The sequence below is a fragment of the Ochotona princeps genome, chromosome 26 (genome assembly GCF_030435755.1).
Source record: "Ochotona princeps isolate mOchPri1 chromosome 26, mOchPri1.hap1, whole genome shotgun sequence".
Lineage (NCBI taxonomy): Eukaryota > Metazoa > Chordata > Mammalia > Lagomorpha > Ochotonidae > Ochotona > Ochotona princeps.
In genome coordinates, this window is record NC_080857.1 from 6,626,994 (window position 1) to 6,645,347 (window position 18,354).

The 18,354-nt window shown below is 44.4% G+C and overlaps 1 protein-coding gene across 6 annotated transcripts in view; it reads right to left on the reverse strand.

Annotated features, from left to right (window-relative positions):
• The window catches only part of UNC79 (unc-79 homolog, NALCN channel complex subunit), a 261,393-nt gene that overhangs the window by 232,391 nt on the left and 10,648 nt on the right, over positions 1 to 18,354 (reverse strand). Inside the window, exon 1 of one of the 6 annotated variants that reach the window (XM_058655397.1) lies at positions 10,232 to 10,357. The exons of the other annotated variants lie outside the window; for them this stretch is intronic. The gene's annotated coding sequence lies outside the window, so the exon portion shown is untranslated. Of the gene's footprint in view, positions 1 to 10,231; positions 10,358 to 18,354 lie in introns of those variants that run through there. 6 annotated transcript variants of the gene reach the window in all.

Here is an 18,354-nt window from a genome sequence, read left to right on the forward strand (position 1 = left end):
ACTTCTATCTAAATTTATCTAAAGTTTTCTCTTAACAATATTTATACACACACACCCCTAGCTGTCTAGATGTATACAGATGTGATGTATACAGATGTGTAAGGCATATATAGAGCGTAGATACATGTGGAGAGCTACTCTTATCTTCAGAAGACCCCCCCACCAGGTCCACTCTAGGCCAGAATGCAGCAGCAAACGACGTTCATTTCCTGAAAACTGAAGAAAGGGAAAGAAAGATCTCTCACCACCACACGGAACATAGAAAAGCTGAAAAACAGGATAGTTCACTCTTCCCTCACAACTGCTCTCCAGCTGCTCTGATTGTCCCTTCTCCCAATATACATTATCAAGTGCTGCGGTGATCTGCTGCAGTACAAATTAGCCTCAAACTCAACAGCTTAAAACCAATATTTTGTTTTAATTCACCATTTTGTCTTTCAGGAATTTGGGCAAGACCCAGCTGCGTGGTTCTGCTGCTCCACATGGAACATCAAAAGTCCCTGGGTCACTCACCCAGCAGATGGGATGACCTGCAGGCTCCGAGATGGTTATTACTGACATGTCTGGCACTCATCCCTTAGCAGGGATGACTGAGAGGCTGGGGAACAGTGTGGGCTTTGAATCTCTGTACCTATTGTAGTACCTCCATGAGAGGAGTCTCCAAATAATTCAGAATGTTCCAAAAGACAGAAAATAGAATCTGTAGTTCTGTTAAGACCTGTGGCAAGAAGTTAACAGAACATTACTTCTGTCATATTTTACTCATCAGAAGTGTCACAGAACCTTTCCAGATTAAAAAAAAAAAGGAGACATACGTAAATCTTCCTCTCAATAGGAAGAATGTTGAAGAATTTTCCTCCCTAAGCATTGAACACACATTTCAGACTTATTTTTCTGGTGGATGATGAGGAAATGAATGAGTCTCTACCTTCAAAAACATAGCTCACTATTGTCAACTTTAAAATAATAGCCAGAGAAGAGTGGTCCTAAAAAAATGATATTTGGTAATAAACAGGCAACATTGCAATGTAGATCATGCATGCCATGGAAAACATGGTTATATTCAAAGGGGGATGAGGTAAAGGGAAACTTAAAGGTAAAAGGGGGGTTATGTAAGTTACTTTGGAACTGTAATCCTTAGTCACAAGAAAGAATAAACAGGATTTGCAAAGATCAATATCAAGGCTGGCGTTCATCCAGGATGGAGCAGGTACTCTCAGGCAGTGGCTTTCAGGAAAGAATCTGGTTTTGGCAGAGTTCTTGTTATTAGATGTGTGCAAAATCCAACCCCTTCATAATATCCCAGTTTTATTTTACTTTATTTATTATTTTTTGGAGGGGTCAAATCAGAGCTTGATACCAGTGATGCCATTTTGATTCTGATAATTTCCACACAGCATGAAACACAAATCTAGAGAGAGTCATTAACCCATGGAGCTATATTTTGTTAGGCCAAAATGATTGTTTTCATTCCTGGGAATTGAAAGTAGAATTCTGTTTTACTCATGAGAATTTGTCTCATCCATTAATTCAAGTTGGACCTTAAACTGGCTTAACTTTGGGAATACTTCCCATACTAGAATGATTAAATAAGGCAGTTTTCTCCATATAATTTTAAATGTAAAAAAGTTAAGATGATATGCTAAAAATACTGCATGTGCCAAATTTGCTTTGGAAAGGTATAGGAAGATCTAATAAAATAGAAAACAAAACCCAAGACAATGCCATGTTGTAAAAAGAGTACAAAGCAGGTGGAACGTTTGTATGTTTGTGATAAGAAGGTAACGGTGCAATCATTCCAACAACACTTGGGAAGTTTCATATCAAGTTAAACAGCCCAGGTTTGCAGAATAATAGGCAATATCACAGGCTCCGTGGATTATAAACTGATGCTGTGATTCAGCCTTCCCATTATAATGGGGAAGCCGCAATAGATTATTTGTAAGTGAATAAATTTGTCAGTGATTCAACAAAGCTTTATTTACAAAAATAGAATTATGAACTGGATTTAGCTCTTGCACCTAGAGAAATAAAGTTATATGCCATACACACAAACCCTGTACAGGAATATTTTCATGGCTCTTTCTTTTTTTTTTTTTTTTAAAGATTTATTTTATTTTTATTACAAAGTCAGATATACTGAGAGGAGGAGAGACAGAGAGGAACTGGAGCTGCCGGGATTAGAACCAGCAGCCATATGGGATCAAGGCAAGGACCTTAGCCACTAGGCCATGCTGCCAAGCCCCATGGCTCTTTCTTGAAAAGGCTTTTTCACATGTATTTTTTTTTTAAAAAAGATTAACTTTCAGAGCAGTTTTGGGTTCCCAGTTAAATTGAGAGGCAGGCCCAGAGATTTCCCAGGTGCTCCCCTGTCCTCGCAGGGGTGGGGAACATCTAGAACTCAGGCACTACAAATCTTCCTGAAATCATTTGTTCTGGCCCTGCCAAGAAAATCACAGGCAAGAACTTAAAATTCAATATTAGAGCAGGTTAATTTTTAAGTTGATAATTTTGTTTGGCCTGAGAATGATGTGATAAACATCTAACAGGCTGTTGGCAGATAAAAGGGCCCCATTCTTGCTGCTGCACAGCCTCCACTATGGTGACAGTCCCCCACCTGAGTGGTATGTCCTTTCAATTATAGGACCAAAACTGACACATTATCCCTCAAAGTCCACAATCTATGCAAGCATTCACGTGAGTGTTGCACCTTGTGTGGGTCTGGACCAAGGTACGGGGACTCACATTCACCAGAACTACAGACCCTCTGGGCTCTGCCTGTTCAGCCCTGCCCCCGCACCTCAGTCCCCATCACCCATCACTTTATTGTCTCCACGGGCTTCTCTTTTCCAGAACACCATAGATTATTGAAATCTTACAGCAGACAGCCTGTGCAAATTACTTTCTTTTGCTTCATAATATGCATTGGTATTTCCTCCAACTCTGTCCGTGACTTGTTAGCTCCTTTTTTAGTGCCAAATTGTCTTATGTTCCTCAGTTTATTGATTATTCATGTATCGACTAAAGGACATCTTGGTTGCTTCCACATTTTGGCAGTTAATAAAGCTGTTTTTGTGTGGCCATAGTCATCACCACCATGATGTAAATATCAAGAGGCTTGATGGCTGGATTTTTAAAAATGATTATTTATTTGAAAAGCAGAGTTACAGAGATAAAAAGAAGGAGAGAAGAGAGAGATCTTCCTCTGCTGGTTCACTCCCCAAAATGCTTGCAACAGTCTGGCTTGTGCCAGGCCAAAGCCAGGAACCTAGAAATTCATTCAAGTCTCCTACATAGGTGCCAGGGGCCCAAGGGTTTGAGTCATGTTTTGCTATCTTCCCATGCACGTTAGGTGAGAGTCGAATCAGAGGTAGGGCAGCCATGACTCCAAACAGCACTAATATGGGACCCTGATGTCACAGGCAAGGGCTTAACCTGCTACAGTACAATGCCCTGATTGCCGTATCTTATATTAACAATATGTGTAGTTATGAAACTACCAAGCTGTCATCCAGTGTGGCCAGATGGATTTGTGTTTTCACCAGGAGTGAGAGTTCCTCTTGCTCCACATTCTAGCAAGCATTTGTTTTTGATCAGCGTTGTGTGCTTTGTAATTGGTGTTTAATGGTATCTCACTGTTTTCATTTGCATTGCCTTGGAGATCTATAATACGAAGCATCTTGTCGTGTGTTTATTTCCCATTGTATAGCTTCCCTGGTGACATATCTGTTAACACTGCTGACCTATTTTAAAATCAGGTTGATTGTGCTTTCATCATTGAGTTTTAAGAGGTTTTGCACATTTTTTATAATCAACTTTTATTTAATATGCCTTTTACAAACACTTACTCCTACTCTGGGGCTTATCTTTTATTCTCTTGATAGTTTTTTTTTCACAGAGCATAAAAATTAAATTTCAGTGAATTTCAGATTATTGTTTCTTTGTTTTACAGGTTATGCCTTTGGTGTTAGAGTGAAAAAGTCACAGCCAAATCCAAAGTGCCCCAGGGTGTCTCTTGCTTTACTCTTACCACTTACAGTCCTCTAGAGAAAAAGAAATAATCAAATATACATGTGTGTGTATATACATACAGATTATTTAGTATAAGATTTTTGCTTGTGGGCCCGGCGGCGTGGCCTAGCAGCTAAAGTCCTCGCCTTGAATGCACCGGGATCCCATATGGGCGCCGGTTCTAATCCCGGCAGCTCCACTTCCCATCCAGCTCCCTGCTTGTGGCCTGGAAAAGCAGTCGAGGATGGCCCAAAGCTTTGGGAACCTGCACCCGCGTGGGAGACCTGGAGGAGGTTCCAGGTTCCTGGCTTCGTATCGGCGCGCACTGGCCATTGCGGCTCACTTGGGGAGTGAATCATCGGACGGAAGATCTTCCTCTCTGTCTCTCCTCCTCTCTGTATATCTGACTTTGTAATAAAATAAATAAATCTTTTTTAAAAAAAAAGATTTTTCCTTGTGTTATTATGGAGGCTGAGAAATACCATGATCTGCTATTGGTAAACTAGAGACCAAGAAAAGTCAATGGCTGAAGCCAAGGGCTTTTTCCAGGTCTTCTACATGAATACAGGAACCCAAGCACTTGGGCCATCTTCCACTGCTTTCCCAGGAGTGTCAGCAGGTATCTTGAATGGCCCTGGTGCAGGCAGGACTTGAATCAGCACCCATACTAGATGCTGGTGTTGTAGGCAGCAGCTTAGCCGGTTATGCCACAATACCAGCCCCTGACTGATGTTATTAACTGAAGCAGTTAGGTGGAGTAAACTCAGCTTTCCTTCCAACTTTTTGTTGTATTCAGTTCCTGGACCATTTGGATTATGTCTAGCCACTTTGAGGAAGACCTTTATTCAGTCCAGCAATCAAACATTAATATTTTCCAGAAAAAAATCCTCATGGACACCCCAAAATAATGTTGAATCTGATATCTAAGCATCTCTTACTCATGATCTTGTCAGGTTAACACAGAAAAGTACCAATGCAATGACTGGTCAGGATGCTGCCTGGGATGCCTGCATCCCTTACCAGAGCGCTTGGGTCTGATTGGCGGCTCCAATTCTGACTTCAGTTCCCTGCATATACACACCCTGGGAGACGGTGAGTGATGGCTAAAGTATTTGGGTCTCTGTCACCCTTGTGGGATAACTGGATAGAGTTTCTGGTTTGCAGCTTTGGTTTGACCAAGTCGAGCTGTTGAAGACATGTGTGGAGTCAAACAATGAATGGGGATACTCTTTGTATATTGTTGGGTTTGATTTTTAAATATTCTGTTCAGAATTTTACATCCTTATTTATGAAAGATACTGATCTCTACTTGCCTTGCAGCATCTCGGACTTTACTTACAGAAGGCTGATCTCAAAGAAACAGAAGCATTCCCTTTGCTTCCTTGTGCTGGAAGTTCAGGTAGAGAACATTTTCCTTTATGTTTAGTAGAATTTTCCTGTGGATCCATCTTGGGATGACGCTGTCAGTTTAGGAGGTTATCTTCTATTGACTCAACCACATTCATGGGTATGAGCCTGTCCAGCATGTGTTTCTTCTTGTGTGACTTTTGGCAGCTACCAAATTGGTCCATTTCATCCAGGTTATCCAGTTCATGTGCACAGAACTATTCCTCATCTTCTCTGCATGAAAATTTTAAAGTCCTTTGGCATTCCCATCTCACATAACACGTGTTGGTAGTTTTTCCACACTCCTGGGGATTTTTTTCAGTTGTCATCCTCTTTGCTTTTAGCTTTGTTTATATTGATATGTCCTCAGGCTCAGGCATCCTTAGCCATCTTCAGTCTCCTTTTAAGCCTCTCAAAAACATCTTTCTTTATGTTACACTTTGTATCTGCAGCATTTTCCCTGTTTCTATTGTTTCTCTGTTTCTATTGCCTTTCCTTACATCCTACCAATTTCATACGTATGAGTCCTTAGTCTATGAGCCACGGTTGTCTCAAATTCATAGTCTGACAATTTCAACATTCTTGCCATGTCTGGTTCTGATACTTTCCTGCTCTGTCTCTTCAAATTGTGCCTTATGCCTTTTAATATGTCTTGCAATTATTTAGATAGCTGGACATGATGTACCAGATAAAAGAAACTCCTGTAAATAGGCCTTGAGCAGTGTGATGATTAAGTGTCAGGGGAACGAAAGCCCTGTGATTAAGCCCTAGCCTTTTAGAGAGCCCGTATCTCTGGTCCATGAGCTTCCTAAGTGTTCCTTGTATTTTGTTCCCCACTTACAAGGGACAGAATGGGGACAGTGGTCTAGGGCTGAGTGATTGCCTTCTCCCATCTAGATTAGAACTGATTAGACTTGGATAATTCCCCTCCTCCAGGCCAGTTAGGCTGTGATGAAACCAAGTCATGGTTTTAATGTTCCCCTTCAAAACTCATAATGACATTCAAAGTTTTCACAATGGCAGGAGTAGGAGTTTTTAGCAGTTTTTAAGGGGTAGGAGTTTTTAGGAGTCTTATTTCATAAGGATCCTACCTTTATAAATGGATTAATGTCATGATTGGTACTGAATCAAACTCCTCTGCCCACCACATGAATATGACGGTGTAAAAAAGGCATTAAGGAAAAAGACATTGAACTATTCAGAGTACCAACAGACAAACCAGATTGCTAGGCTAGGGTGTTAAAGAAACCCTCCTGCCAGTCCTTATAACTGGCCTCAAGTAAGTACATGTGACAGGAAAGGGGGAGGAGCAGGAAAAGGGGAGGAGCAGTCGAAAGGGGGAGGAGCAGGAAAGGGGGAGGAGCAGTTGAAAGGTGAGGAATTACTGCAGACGCCTGGGCATCAGTTGGGAGTCTGCTCCAGCTGTTTCTACAAACTCCTTTGTTAACAAATCATTATTTCTGTGCATACCTTCTTATCTACTCAGGGGCACAGCTCCAAGACCCATTTGCAGAAAAATGAAGCTGCGAGCAAGAGTTTCCTGCTGTCTAGTTGGTTCTGAAAAATTTGGTCCCTTTCCCCATTGCCAAGCAAAATTATACAAGGATAACATTAAGGGTTGAAGCAAAGAGACCATTTCATGTCAAGAGATGATGGGGCAGCAGACCTGTGGGAACTAAGAACTACCATCCTGCTACATCAGAGTGTTTTGGGGTTTTTAAAAAGGTATCAAGGAGAGGTTGGTCTGGCCAAGTCGGTAGTGAGTTGCAAGTCCCTGGTGTCAGGTGCCAAAGTTTATACATCCCTCTCCGTTTAGTCTTTCAGATCCATGAGCGATGCAGTTGGACCAAGCCTCAGCAGGTTATGAGATAAGGAACAAGACAATGTGTGCACCTTAGGACATGGGCAAGCCGGTAGCCAGAAATCCAAGCCTGAAGCCTTCTACCTCAGACCTGGAAATCTAAACCCCTCAATGAGGCCAGTGCTGTGGCATAGTGTATAAAGCTGCCATTAGGGTGCTGGTATCCCATAAGGATGCAGATTCAAGTCTTAGCTACTTCACTTTTAATCTAGCTCCCTGAAAATGTGCCTGTGAAAACAGTAGAGGATGGCTCAAGTCATTAGGCCCTTGCACGATGTGGGAGACCTGGAGGAAGCTCCTAGCTCCAGATTAGCGTAGCTCCGGCCATTGCAGTCACTTGGGGAATGAATCATCAGATGGAAGATCTTCCTCTCTGTCTCTCCTCTCTGTATATCTGACTTTGCAATAAAAATAAATCTAAAAGAAAAAAATATCTTTAAAAATCTCTAAATAAATAAATGTTACTTTTTAAAATTTATCCATTTATTTTTATTGGAAAGTCAGATACACAGAGAGGAGGAGAGACAGAGAGGAAGGGCTTCCATCAGCTGATTCTCTCCCCCAAGTAGCTGCAACGTCCAGAGCTAAGCCAACCCAAATCCAGGTGCCAGGAGCTCTTCCAAGTCTCCCACATGGGCACATCCTCCACTGCTTTCCCAGGCCACAAGCAGGGAGCTAGATGGGAAGCGAGTCTGCTGGATCATGAACTGGTGCCCATCTGGGATCCTGGCACGTGCAAAGTGAGAACTTTAACCACTAGGTTACCACGCCGGGCCCTCCCTGGACTTGTTAACCCCCAGAATCATCCACACCGAGCCTTCAGAAATGTGCTGATCGCAGTTCAGGCTTTCCATACTGTTGCAGCCACTTGGGGAGTGAATCAGCAGACAGAAGATCTATCTCTCTGTTATCTCCTTCTCTCTATAGATCTGTTTTTCCAATAAAAAAATAAATATTTTTTAAGATTTATTTATTTTTGTTGCAAAGTCAGATATGTACAGAGAGGAGGAGAGACAGAAATATCTTCCATCCGATGATTCACTCCCCAAGTGAGCACAACGGCCGGTGCTGCGCCGATTCAGAGCCAGGAGCCAGGAATTTCCTCCACATCTCCCACATGGATGCAGGGTCCCAAAGCTTTGGGCCGTCCTCGACTGCTTTCCCAGGCCACAAACAGTGAGTTGGATGGGAAGTGGGGCTGCTGGGATTAGAACCGGCACCCATATGGGATCTGGACTTCAGCTGCTAGGCCACGGCACCAGGCCAAATAAATATTTTATATTGAAATAAAAATAAATAAATCTTTAGCAAAAAAGAAATCTTAAAATTTACACAGGATTTAGGAGTTACTCCAGGTGTTATTTAGTCTCTATTTCAGGTTCCCTTGGTTGTGATATTTGGTAAGTTATGCTATTTCACAGTCTTCCTTATTTATAAAATGTTTTTTTTTTATTTATTTACTTATTCAGAAGATATTGTTAGAGACAGATCATCCACAGGGTAGTTTGCTTCCTAAATGGCTGCTGTTACTGGAGCTGGGCCAGACCAAAGCCAGGAGCTTACAACTCCATCCTGTTCTCCCACTATCAGGGACCCAAGTACATGGGACAGCGTCTGCTTCTTTTCCCGGTCTCACTACCAGAGAGCTGAATCAGAAGTGCAGCAGCCAGGATTAGAACCCACTCATGTGGGATACCACTTTTGTAGGTAGCAGCTTGCCCTGCAGCACCACAATGCTGGCCCCGGTAGTTTCCATTGTAATGACTTTTCTACGTCACTAAAAATGAATGATGTCACCATGATGGCAGGAAAAGATCTCCAGAGCTCCACTTTGTATGGGTTAAATAATAAACCATTAACTACACAGTATAACTTGGTGCAAACCCAAAACTTTGGTATTCTAGAAAATTGAATGAAAATTCCATTTTGAAAGGGTGAGGGAAATGGCTTTTCTTGTACTATAATTCCTGCCAGCTCCACAAGTTAGTGCACCATCAGTCAGAGAGAAATTTTCACAAGCCATGGCACCCACCAATGATGAGAGAACAGGGAAGATAAGTTCCCAGCTTCTCTGGCATTAGGAGAAATTTCCCAGGAAACTGACTTCCCCATCACCTCCCTGGAAATTCAGGGGGAAACTGAACAGCTAGATCACCTGAGGCCCAGATGAATACAAGGCAAGGGGGAGAGCCTCCCAAGACCAGTGCTCTGGTTTGAGGGAATGCTCAGCAGAACTGCCAGCCATGGCGTGTGATCAGCGGAAGCAGCTAACAGCACAGCCACCTGCTAGGCTGATATGGATAGTTCTAGCGGTGGAAAGTGTCACGTGGTTCCAGTCTCCAGATGGACCACCTCTAAGCCCTGCCTGAAAATCCCTGCCTACAACCTAGAGACGGCCACAGGGAGAAGGCATCCACGGTGAATTCCACCAACAAGCCACCACTAGTTGTGCCACACCTAGGAATTTGAACAATGCTTCTTGAGGCCTCAAAGAGTACCACCAAACCCCTCCAGGACTGGGCGTGAGCAATGCTGCAAACCACAAAAACAGGCAGCCACTAGTTGAGCCACAGCTGGAACTTTAAATAACAGTCACTTCATCTCAAAGCTCACTCCTAGATCCTGCCCAGCAAACGGCACCAGTAAGTAGGCACCAGTTCTGTTACTTTCAGGAGTTTAATCAGTGTTTACCTCAGCCTCAAAGCTTAGGCCAAACTTCACATTGTTGAGGCAAATCTTAACCAAATCTTAACCATGTTGTACTGAACATGGCAGCTGATCTACCTACTCTGACCCATGCAACCACAAGGCCCTTCCTGCAATCCTCCTCAACTGCTAAAATCAAATAACAGCACCTTCTTGCCAAGGAATACACCCTGAGGTCCTGTAAGAACAAAAGCAATTGCAGTGACCATCCAGAGGCTGTTTGATTACAGAGCTCAACCAGAGAGCAAACAGGAGCACCTGCCCCACCTGAATTCGGAGCAAAAGCAGCACCTCAGCCATCTGGAGACTCTAAAGGCAAGCTCTGCCTTCACAGGTATGTTGCCAGCCAATCCATCCAAAATCATCAGCTATCACTGACAAAGAACGCCCGGGGCCCGGCAGCGTGGTCTAGTGGCTAAAGTCCTCGCCTTGGACGCCCCGGGATCCCATATGGGTGCCGGTTCTAATCCCGACAGCTCCACTTCCCATCCAGCTCCCTGCTTGTGGCCTGGGAAAGCAGTCGAGGACAGCCCAAAGCTTTGGGACCCTGCACCCGCGTGGGAGACCCGGAAGAGGTTCCAGGTTCCCGGCTTCGGATCGGCGCAGCACCGGCCCGTTGTGGCTCACTTGGGGAGTGAATCATCGGACGGAAGATCTTCCTCTCTGTATATCTGGCTTTCCAATAATAATAAATCTTTAAATAAAAAAAAAAGAACGCCCGGAAACAACAGGAAATGTGCTCATCTATAAGAACACAATATAAGGACGCAAGCATTCAAAGACTTGGGAAACCAGGACACTTCAGAAGAAAAAAATATTGCCAAATCGGTGCCACCAAAGAAAAGATTTACTTTTACTTTTTTTTTTTTTTTGAAAGGCAGGTTTACAGACAGATTGAGATAGATCTTCCATCCACTAGTTCACTCCCCAATTAGCTGCAACAGACATTGCTGAGTCAATCCAAAGCCAGGAGCCAGGAGCTTCTTCCAGGTGTTTCATGTAGGTGCAGGGTCCCAAGGGCTTGCGCCATCCTCCATCGCTTTCCCAGGCCATTAGCAGGGAGATGAATTGGAAGTGGAGCCACTAGGACTCAAACCAGTACCTACACAGAATGCCAGCACCGTAGCCTCCTATGTCACTTTGCCAGCCCCAACAGGCACAGTTAAAGATATACTGGATGAAGATTTCCTAACCAGAGGAAAGAAGTCAACAACCAAATATAGGACACCAAGATACTTCCAATCAGGTATAACCCAAAAAGGAATTCACTGGAACTAACAATAATTGAGGTTTCAAATATCAAGACAGAAAAAATTATAACATCAAAAGATCAGAAAAACATTACAGGGGCTGGTGTTGTGACATAGATGGTTAAGATGCCAATTTCACAAGTGGCACTCCTGTCAGAATGCCGGGTTGATTCCCGGCTATTCTGATTCCATTAGAGTTTCCTGCTTTCCAAATAAAATGATACCAACACTTTTAGGAATAGCATATTCTTAATGAAATGTATTTAATTGAATAGTATATTCAATGAAAGTCTTCTGTCAATGGCATGCATTTCACACCAGTTAATATACTTCATGTTATTAATGTTTCAAGTTCTGCAATTTTGATTATTAGAATATGGGGATGTGTTGGTAAAAGTCTCCCTCACATAAACAGTGAATGTTTACATCCAATCTTCTCTGGGTTCTCTGAGGATACAGAGACACATGAAATTCTACTGCTTCCTAAAGTCATTGGCAGTAGAGACATGAAACAGGACAATTACAGAAGAGACAGACGGCAGAAGGCTTTAGGGTTCTAAGAGTTTCAAGTGACGCAGTCATTCAGTGTCAGGTGGAAGACCAGGATTAGAATTTGATTCTGATACTGAGATTTGTGACAATACAGACACCTCTTAGCGATAGCAGGAAAGTCCTGCTCAAGAGTGGAAGAGTCCACAGAGGAAAGAGAGGGCAAGTAGCTCTATACAGATATTTCTCAAGGGGAGACATACAAATGACAAACAGGTACATGAGGAAGTACTCAGCATCAGTAATCATCAGGTCCATGCAAATGGAAACCACAATGAGATGCAACAACAACAACAAAAACCCTAAAGATAACAAGCGTTGGTCAGGATGCCAAGGAAAAGCAGCACTTGCATACTGTTGAAGGGAATGCAAACCAGTATAATCATCGTGCAAAACAGTTCAGAGTTTTCACAAAACATTAAAAAATAAAAAGATGTGGGCTTTGTGATCCAGCAGGAAAGTCACTGCTTGGAATATCCACATCCCATGTCAGAGGGCCTGGTCCCAGACTTGACATTTGTGATCCAGCTTCCTGCTAATCCACACCAGGAGGCAGTCAATGATGGCCCAAATAGTTGGCCTGCTGCCACTCATATGGGAAACCCAGGTGGAGTTCCTGAGTCCTACTGTTATCATGGCTCAGCCCTGGCTGCTGCAAGCACTTGGGGAATAAAGCAACAGACAGAAATGCTCTCTCTACTTTCTTTCTCTCTCTCTCTCTCTCTCTCTGCCTTTCAAATACATAGTTTGGTTTTATTTATTTTTCATTTTTTTTAAAGATTTATTTATTTTTATTACAAAGTCAGATATACAGAGAGGAGAGACAGAGAGGAAGATCTTCCGTCCGATGATTCACTCCCCAAGTGAGCCGCAACGGCCGGTGCTGTGCCGATCCGAAGCCGGGAACCTGGAACCTCTTCCGGGTCTCCCACGCGGGTGCAGAGTCCCAAAGCTTTGGGCTGTCCTCGACTGCTTTCCCAGGCCACAAGCAGGGAGCTGGATGGGAAGTGGAGCTGTCGGGATTAGAACCGGCACCCATATGGGATCCCGGGGCGTCCAAGGCGAGGACTTTAGCCACTAGACCACGCTGCCGGGCCCCCTAGTTTGGTTTTAAAGACTAGAACTACCATATGAAACAGCAGTACCATTCCAGGGTATATATGCAAAACAAGTTGATACCATCTGTCAAAAAACCATTTGTACTACCATGGTTAGTGCAAGACATTCACAGCAGACAAAAAGTGTCTAAACAAACTAGGTGTCCATCTTCTGATGAATGAATAAAGGCAATGCATATATCCAAATGAATACTGTCATCTGAAACACGATGGATGAAATTGGATACCAATACGTTAAGTGAAAGCCAATCACAGAGAGACAACAATGACATGATCCCACACAAATACGGAGTCCAAAAATTAGGTGATCTCACAGAAGTTAAAAATCCAATGATGGTTAGCAGAGACTGCAGAGGGAAGAATGGGAAAATTTAATTGGAGGGTTTTAACTTTATAGCAATAAGAAATTTGGGGGTTTTACTGCACTTTAGTGTGAATAAAGATCAGGTATGTTGTATATTTTGGCATTTTTTAAAATGTGAAGATAGAATTATGGATACTTCACTTTAAGGAAATAGTAAATGCTTGAAAGGATGAATATTTTTATCCTGATTGGATATCACACATAAGGTGAAGTATCACATACTAAATCATAAATATGCACAATTCGTATTTGTTAATTTTTTTTTTTAGATTTATTTTATTTTTATTACAAAGTCAGATATACTGAGAGGAGGAGAGATAGAGAGGAAGTGGAGCTGCAGGGATTAGAACCAGCAGTCATATGGGATCAAGGCGAGGACCTTAGCCACTAGGCCATGCTGCCGAGCCCCTGTATTTGTTAATTTTTTAAAAATAAAAGTAGAGGTGGGCATTGTGGCACAGCAAATCCAGCTGCTACTGCATGTTGTGGGCTAAGGAATTGATTAGTGCTCCTTAGCCTGGGCAGGAACAGGAACCGGGCTTGTGGCTAAAAACACCTAGACTAATTGGACTCATCTGTATCCAATATGCTGCTAAATGAGGATGTGGGGGGAAGAGTATACAAGGAGAGGTGAAGGGGCAATAAAGGGAGACTTCTCAGAGACTTCTACCATCACTGGTCTCCCATCGGTACTTCATTCCCCAGACCCTCTCCGTGTCCACGTTACTGGCTCTGCTGGCTGGAGCAACTGCAGACATCCACATTCCATACTGGGATGGGATTGGTTGGAGTCCAGCTTCCTGCTAGTGTCCTGGGGAAGACAGTAGACGAGGCCTCCAGAGTGGGAGTCTCGGCTTCAACTCCCAGCTCCCAGCTTCTGCCTGCCCTTGGCCCCGGCTGCTGTAGTAACATGAAGAATGAACCGACAGATGGAAGAACCCTCCCTCTCTGTCACTCTGCCTTTCAGATATGTAAAAAATTTTACAAAATAAATTAAAATTTAAAATCAGACAGTAAATAGTACAAAAACATAGCATCCCTGCATGATAAAAATAATCTTCAGCAAATGAAATAGATAAAGAACATAACTCAACACAAGAATAACCATTTAGGACAAATGCAAAGCTAATTAATGTCACACTGAATGAGAAAAGTTTCCTTTAAGACTCAGAATAATGACCCCATGTGATGGCTCAATTAGCTAATCCTCCCCTGCTGCAAGCGCTGGGGTCCCATATGGGCACCAGTTCACATCCTGGCTGCTCTACTTGCCTTCCAGCTCCCTGACTGTAGCCTGGAAAAACAGTTGAGGACAGCCCAAACCTTGAAACCCTGAGTCCAACTGGAAAAACTGGAAGAGGCTCCTGACTCCTGGCTCCTGATCGGCTCAGCTCTGGCTGTTGCGGCTGCTTGGGCTGTCCTCTACTGCTTTCCCAGGCCATAAACAGGGAACTAGATGAGAAATGGAGCAGCCAGGACATGAACTGGCACCCACATGAGATCCTGGTACTTGCAAGGTGAGGATTTAGCCATTGAGTTTGGTGTTGGGCCCGATTTGAAAAGGTTTTAAAATGCCAACATGCACCCCGTAGCCTTATTCGCGGATTGTTAAGCTTTCCTTGCAGGCTCTGATCAGCGCCTGCAGTACTTCCATGACAGGTTAAGCACAGGGGCAGAGGGGCAAAAAAATTGGGTCACAAGATACACACATTACTGCCAACAGATGTCTTCTGTGGTCTATTTAGTGTCATGTTTTTTACACACTTGCACACTGGTTGGTGATTTCACTACTTAAACTGGCACCCACTACAGACCCAAAGTACTCTCAACCAAAGAAAGTGGTGATGTGTGTCTTACGGAGAAAAACCGGATGAGCTTTATTCCAATAAGGTGACAGCATTCTTGGCTGAGTAATGATCAGACAATCCTGGCACATAACAGGAACGCAGAATTTGTTGAGTGTATAATGGTGAACTTGTCTGTCCCGTCAACAGTAACTTGTCTATTGACGATCTTGTTTTAGGCACTATGCTGGGACCTGGTTTATTTTTGTTCGAAGTCCCCATGTCGGAAAGAAACCAAAACTCTGAGTTGCACTCTGCTGTCTGCAGCCACAGCAATCCTCAAACATACCTCGAGGATTCTTTAAGCCCATGCAAGGGGTAGGGGAAGCTGCGCTGGGGAAGGGCAAAGTCACGCCCCACTGTATTTGCCACCAGTACATTTTCACCCAGTTTCATGATGTGTAGAAAACCGCTGGTAATCACACAAAATGCCATGCATAAGTGCTTCTATTTTATTTAACATCTGACAACAGTATTTTTTTTTTAACTATACCTACATTAATACAATAGGCAGTGCTAACAAATCGCAAAATATTTGCCACGCACGGTTAGGAAACAGCTCATTTAAGCCAGCGCCGGCAGTGGTGACACTGGCGTTTCCATCTTCTATCCTCGCCTGTACTGGCTCAGACAGGGCAGCATATAGGCGCACGGTGTTAGGAAGGCGGTAAATAGCACGGCGATTCCAACGGCCTGTTCCTGGAAGAGGAAGCCAAAAATGCCGTTAACGAGCACGGCGTCCTGGCCGGGCCTCCCAGCCTAAGAAATGTCACTTGGAATTGGACAGCTGTCCCAGAACGGGGTGCTTGACGAAGCCTAAAATGCAGGAACTCGACTCCAGAAGGCCTAACTGGAGACTTAAACACAACTTTTGTCTTCTGGGTTCCCCGCTTGCCACCTCGGTGCCCCAGGTATTCACGAGAATGAGCCCAGCCTGCACCAAGGCCCAGGCAGGCATGACCCCTTGAGGGCGCCAGGTCTCCAGTCCCAGGAACACCACACGGGGGTGCCTCTCTGTGATTTTCACTTCCCAGGGAGGCCACAGCGTGGATCCACATATCTTAGTCCAGTCCTCTTACCCGTCGAGGGCGGAGCCCCGTCCAGTCGGATCCCTGGACAATGGACCCCTCAACTCACCACAGGCGACGCGGAACGCTTGTGCGAGCAATCCGAGCTCTGCAGGCGGCGGCTGAACAAGACCATGCAGCGGCAGCGACGGCTCAGGAGTGGACAGAGCACAAGCAGATGAGGCATGATGTGTCTCGGGACACAACGTGATGAGCAGGCCAAGAGACCACCGCAGCGGGATAGCTAAGCCAGGCCAAATCTGGCGAAGCAATCCGTGTGCGCAGGCGCCGCTTCCCCTGCCAAACCCCGCCTCTTCCGCTGAGTAGCCTCTCTTAAGAGTCCTCCCAGCCCCACTGAACTGTCCAGCGGCCCTTGGCAGTTTGTGGCCCTGGTTTAGGCCCAGCTTCCCACTTCTTTCCAAACCAGCTGCTTTCCTGCGGGCTGGGATCCCAACCTGTCTGCTTATTTATATAGAAGCATAGCTCTCAATCAACTACTTGCAACGGCAAAATATATGACACACATATCCCATTCTTTAATGTCAATTTGCGTTCCCTAAGTTGTCTACAGGCTCATTCTTTTTAAAAAAGATTTATTTTTATTGGAAAGGCAGATCCACCGATAGAGGAGAGACAGAAAGATCCTCTGTCCGCTGGTTCACTCTCCAAGTGTCTTCAACGGCTGGAGGTGAACCAATCTGAAGCAGGAGCCACGAGCTTCTTAGGTCTCCCACGCACGTGCATGGTCCCAAGGCTTTGGGCCATCCTCTACTGCTTTCCCAGGCCAAAAGCAGGGAGCTGGATGGGAAGTGGAGCATTCGGGACATGAATTAGCACCCATGTGGGACCCCAATGTGTTTAAGGTGAGGATTTAGCAAATGAGCCATCACCCCAGGACTGAGTGTTAGTTATTCAAGCTGAGTTTCCACCTAGCTTCTCTTTCCTTGCTGAGTCCTTTGTGACCCTATGTCCACACACTCTTCATCACTGCCAGTCTCCGTCAGCCACCAGACTAGCTGGCCCATCATCTTGAAACATGAACCTCCAAACTGTAAGCCAAAATAAACCTTTCCTTGCCAAGAAGATCCTAGAAAGTATTTTAAAGTATTGAAATGCATATGTGATCTGCAAACATGATCACATTGCAGAACCAGCATCCGGCCCGTAGCCAGTCACCAATCTCTCCCCACAGTGAGGATCCAGAAGGTGCTTTTGCCTTGAGGACTGTTTCAACTTGCCCGCAGCATGGCTTCCTCCTTCACCCCTACGCCTCCCAACGAGGTCTCTGCTATCTCAGCAATTCATTGTTTCTTAAAGAAGACTCTGTAGCCTCAAACTAGGATAAACATTGCCAAAATATGCACAAAGTTTGGGAAGGGAGAGGAGTGAGCAATTGGCCTACATATCCTTTCTACCCACTGAAAGGGCTTCCTTCAGTTACCATGAGCTTGGGCCTTCGTCCCACTCCAGGTCTTCATGGCTGTTGATTTAATTGGTCAAGAAGGATAAGCTACACGGTGGAAAGTGCCTCTCTTGTCCCCCAGGACCCTGTGTGCTCATCAATAAGAACTATCTTCTTTCTCAAATTTTTTATTGTTATGTTAGATGATGTTTACAAGGTTGATTAGGGTGGGACGGATCAAGGCTTAGGTGAAAGTGGGTGTGATCACTGTTTCCCAATTTTCTTCCTGTTTCTGGGGGAAAGACGGAAATAAGGAGAGAAGCCATACGCAGCCTCCCAACTGCCCTAGTACCTGAGGATGGGGAATGGCCACCCTATGTCATCCTGGGTCCCCAGAGTGGCACACACTCCAACAGTTCTGCCCAGGTGGTTTCAATAGTTCAGAAATGCTGTCGAGCTTGCTGGTCCAAGGATGAGGGAACCCTTCCAATGTCCATTGGCTGACATAGTCAACCTTAGAGTCTGCACTCACCCAGATTTTTGCTGTTATCATTTGGCTGGGGTAGTTGTCTAATTTGTTCTGTTCATCTACTACAGCACCAGACATCTTCTGCAGGCCCCAATGGGCTTCCGTATCTTCCATGCGCATCAGGGCCTACTGTCCACTGGTCCATTATTCCAACTGAGGAGGACCAGTTTTTGCAGACATGCCCAAGGGCCTGGGCCAGGTGACCCCAGCCCCTGGGGCCTGCAGACCGGCATCCTCAACTGTCTTCTTCACTCATCAAGAAGAATT